General features: G+C 37.9%; 1 long non-coding RNA gene across 1 annotated transcript; it reads right to left on the bottom strand.

The window, feature by feature from the left end:
• Positions 1 to 821: 821 nt before the first annotated feature.
• On the bottom strand, positions 822 to 4,124 carry LOC145814674 (uncharacterized). The gene is made up of 3 exons (XR_014358019.1): positions 3,494 to 4,124; positions 2,577 to 2,621; positions 822 to 1,092 (listed from the first exon to the last, which is right to left on the bottom strand). It is a non-coding gene; the product is annotated as an uncharacterized LOC145814674 (long non-coding RNA).
• Positions 4,125 to 4,418: the final 294 nt, after the last annotated feature.

The raw sequence follows: 4,418 nt of genomic DNA, 5'->3' as shown, positions 1-4,418 counted from the left end.
GGGTTGTCATGAAGGATATAACACAGGGAGGGGGAGAAACTCCAGTTCCATTAAAGACAAGGTTTGGTGATCGGAGGGAGACCTTTTTGGCTTCACAATCAATAAAGGCATGGTTGGCAACCAACCAATCCATTCCTAAGATCACATCAGACATACTAATGCCGAGGGGAATCAAGTCTACATGTAAGGTTTCACCTTTTAAGGATATAGTATAAGATTTGTACACATCAGCACTAAGGATAGAATTACTAGAAAGAAAAGACACAGACAATACATATCCTAAGGGTTCGAGTATTGATCTTACCTTGAAAGCAAAGTGTGGTGCAACAAAACAATCAGTGGAACCAAAGTCAAAGAGAACATAAGCTAAATGACCACACGAGAAAGTGTACCTGACACAACATTTCCGGTAAGTTCTGGGTTTCCAGATACCAAGGCAAAAGCCCTTCCTTGGCCTTTTTGGTCCTTCCTCACTCCTCCAGGTACCGCAAGTTCTCTAACTGGTTCAGAGGGGCCAACTGTAGGATAGATAAGCTTTGGGTAATCTCTTAGCAAGTGGCCAACTTGATGGCATCTGAAGCATGCTCTCGTGTCTCGACGGCCTTATCCCCAATGAGTCTTTCCATAATTATGGCAAGTTAGAATGGTGCCATGTCACGCCCCAAACTTGCCCCTAAAAGTTTGGGCATGACCTACACAAAAACGGACGCATAACCTGGTATACATATCATATGGCGCCTGAACAGAAGCATTTACCAATATAAATTAACATAAATAAAAGAACTGCATCCATTGAGCGACCACTATCATGCCAGGATCACAGACAGAACATAAGGCAAATAAACATACAGTGACGTGCACCCGAGAGTTAGTTATGTACATATATATATACAGACCCAGCCCTTAGAATTGGGCGTAAAACAACATGGACAGGAAAAGGAATTATATATACATCAACCTTAAGCAAACAATCAGAGTGTAAAATCAAAAGTTTAGCAAAAAGGGCTGCCTTCACTTAAGTGCCTGGATACTCTGAGGTTGACAAAAGAGGCACGGATGCCATGGGTTAAAACTGACCTCCAGGTGGAGTGCCTACAGAAACAGACATAAGACAAAGTGAGTCAAGCTCAGTGAACAGTAGTACATAAACAATTTAAAGATTAACATAATTTACTTACAATGTACACATTTCTCTAATTAGATAAGTAAATGCAAAAATCCTGTGGTTAGTCTGATTCTGTACACATTTCAGAACAGTCTTGTCGGTTCATAACTTCATAGGTTGGCCCTTGGCCTGATGGGTTCACACATTCACAAATTAGCCCTTGGCTTAACTTAGATGCATAACTTCACAAATTGGCCCTCGGCCTTTGAGATTCATAGTTTCACAAGTTACAAATTCATACTTCACAAGTTGGCCCTCGGCCTCATAATTTCAGAATTCACAAGTTGGCCCTCGGCCTCATAAGTTCACAAATTCACCAAGTGGCCCTCGGCCTCATAAGTTCACAAATTCACAAAGTGGCCCTCGGCCTCAGAAGTTCACAAATTCACCAAGTGGCCCTCGGCCTCATAAGTTCACAAATTCACAAAGTGGCCCTCGGCCTCATAAGTTCACAAGTTATACCTTTCATATCTTCACAAATTATATCTTTCATAAGTTCACAAGTTATTCCTTTCATATCTTCACAAATTATATCTTTCATAAGTTCACAAGTTATTCCTTTCATATCTTCACAAATTATATCTTTCATAATTTCACATAACCAGGTGACCCATAAAGGGACCAAATTGGCTTTAAGCCCAGTTCTTGTATGTATGGACTTAAGAGGTGGTTCGCATTGCAGCACTTAGTTTCGTACTAGGAATCAATAGTTCTTGAAGACTGAACAATTCATATTATGTCATAGCAGAAACGAAGTGAATAAACATAACATAATAATGCCAGGTTCATACAAATACCGTTCACAATGGTGCACATAAATTTCCCTTTATGATTCATTACATGTAGCCATAGTCATCTTACATATAACAAAGTATTAATAATAATTATTTACAGAAACACATGTGTCGTTACAGTACTATTCATGGGGATAGAACAATTCACACCATAACGTGAGTCATATAACAATGTTATTGATATTCAATTCTTTGACGTATAAGGAAACCCATGGTTCTGTTCGATTTTTTCATTTCGTTAATCCATTTTAGGCAGATGTCTATGTCATAAAACATGTATCGAACTAAATAAGGCTGTAGGAGTCCAGGATAGGACGTTCAAAATATCATGTTCCCATTAAGCGGGGTTTATATTCATAATCCCTTCTTGCCAACCAGTTGCATAATATTAATAATTCTTGTGCGGAGTTATAGGTAATTTACAGGTTATTATACATTAAGGATAACCATTAACCATAACCAGAATGTAGAGTAGTTTCAGCGTCATACCGAAGTGCACATAATCTTTCAATGTTCTCACCGATCCCTAAACAACATAAATGCTTACAAAGAACAGTGCGTTAACAATAAGAATTATTTACGGTAAGTAAACGTACGATTGCAGAACTACTATTCACAGTGATCGGTTCCCGGTGGTAATAGGACGATATCCTCGTCTCGACCTACAAGTACAGTGCACAACACATAAATATGAGATTATACTCGATCATTTACTTATTCTCTTTGATCATTCAATCAATTAGCCATGGTGGTACCAAGCTCATTATTTCTTAATAAGTTATACTCCATGTCACAGAAATAGGAGAAATCAATGGAAAATGGTTTAGGTGAAGAAATGGTGTAAAATTAGTTGACAGAAAGTGAACAGTCTTCACTAATTTGGGCATAACTATTTTTTTATTTAGAATTTGGGAGTGAGACCACTTCCATTGGAAACTAGACTTCCGGGGCTTGATTTTAGGCTCAAGAATCACTCAAAACGGAGCCCTGAGGCAAAAGATATGCTTATTCAAAGATGGCTGGACAAAGCTGTCTCCCGCACGTGCGGGAAACAGGGCCGCACGTGCGGCTCTGGGCAATGTGTAGTCCGAAAATGGCTCTTTTTGCTCCAACACTTGGTTTTTCCATTTTAAGCTTGGTTCTTATCATAAATCACTCAAAAACATGTAGAATTGCCCTATAACATGATAAACTAACATCAACCAAGTGTAATTTCATTTCAAACAATTCAATCTTTGTCTCAAAGTTCAAGATTAATGCTTAATCTTTCATGATCTTCAAGGTTCTTAAAAACACAACCCACAACCCCCAAATTCACATGATTCTTGCATAATCTAAAGTTTATTTCATGATATCCATGAGCTTGAGCTCCACTCATAAACAAGATTAAAGAACTCAATTTCTAATTCCTCAAATTAGCTCAAGTAAATACATAGATAAACCTTAACCCCAAATGGGTTTAAATCTTCCAAGATCTCTATGATTTTACCAAATTGATACTTTAAACACAAGATTTCAAGATAGATTTTCATACCTAACTCAATCTTTGTCTATCTCTTAGCTCTCTTCAATTCCTCCAAGTCTCATGGGTGATCTTCTTTCTTTCCTTCAATTCTCTTCCATCCTCTTCAAAGCCTCCATGGATGTTGGGAAAATTGACACTCTTCCCTCTCTCCCTTTCACGGTTTCCTCTCTCTCTCTTTAGATATTTTGTTTTTTGACTCCAAAAGTATGAGTTCACCACTTATATAACTCATACACACCTATATATTTAATTATACAAGCTTTATCACAAATAAGGAGGGCCAAACACGCCCTTACGAATCGCGAAAAATTAAATTTCAATTAAACTTTTCAGATGACTCTAAAAATTATGATGATCATAAATATGTCCCCTATTCTGGTTTCTGAAGCCTCTAAGGCCTTCAATTTGCAGTACAAAGTTAACCACCCAAACGCACATTAACAAATCAGACAAATTAGATTTCCAATTATGTTTCCCAAATAGTTCTAAAAATTTTCATTAACACATCCAAGTCCTCAATTGTGATTTCTGAACCCGTAAAGGTCGGTAATTTCAATTTTACAGTCGTGGCTCAACAAATAATTCCTCAATTTGAACACATATCAATAAATCAAAATGCATTAACCTAATAGGCCGTAAAGGTAATCTCTAATACGGATTTTGGGGTCGTTACATGCCACCTCTGGGATTAGTAGGACCTTGATTGCCTGCACTAGTTGAGCCCGTATTTACCTTCTTCGGAGGTGCAACGCTAAATCTTCTGTTGTCTTTTTCCCAAAATCGCTTCTCTTGGCTTGTTTCTCCAGAGCGCGAGGCTTTAATCCCTTTTTCTACAATATATGCTCGATCCACCACCTCTACATAAGTTGGTAGTTTCAAAACCTCAAGCCTATCCTTGATTTCTTCATCCAATCCTGCTTCAAATTTCTTAGCT

Source organism: Camellia sinensis, unplaced genomic scaffold (genome assembly GCF_055761805.1).
Source record: "Camellia sinensis isolate YWXY unplaced genomic scaffold, ASM5576180v1 Unanchor12, whole genome shotgun sequence".
NCBI classification, from domain to species: Eukaryota; Viridiplantae; Streptophyta; class Magnoliopsida; order Ericales; family Theaceae; genus Camellia; species Camellia sinensis.
The sequence above is the reverse complement of the archived record's forward strand: the minus strand, read 5'-3'. Positions and strand labels throughout refer to the sequence as shown.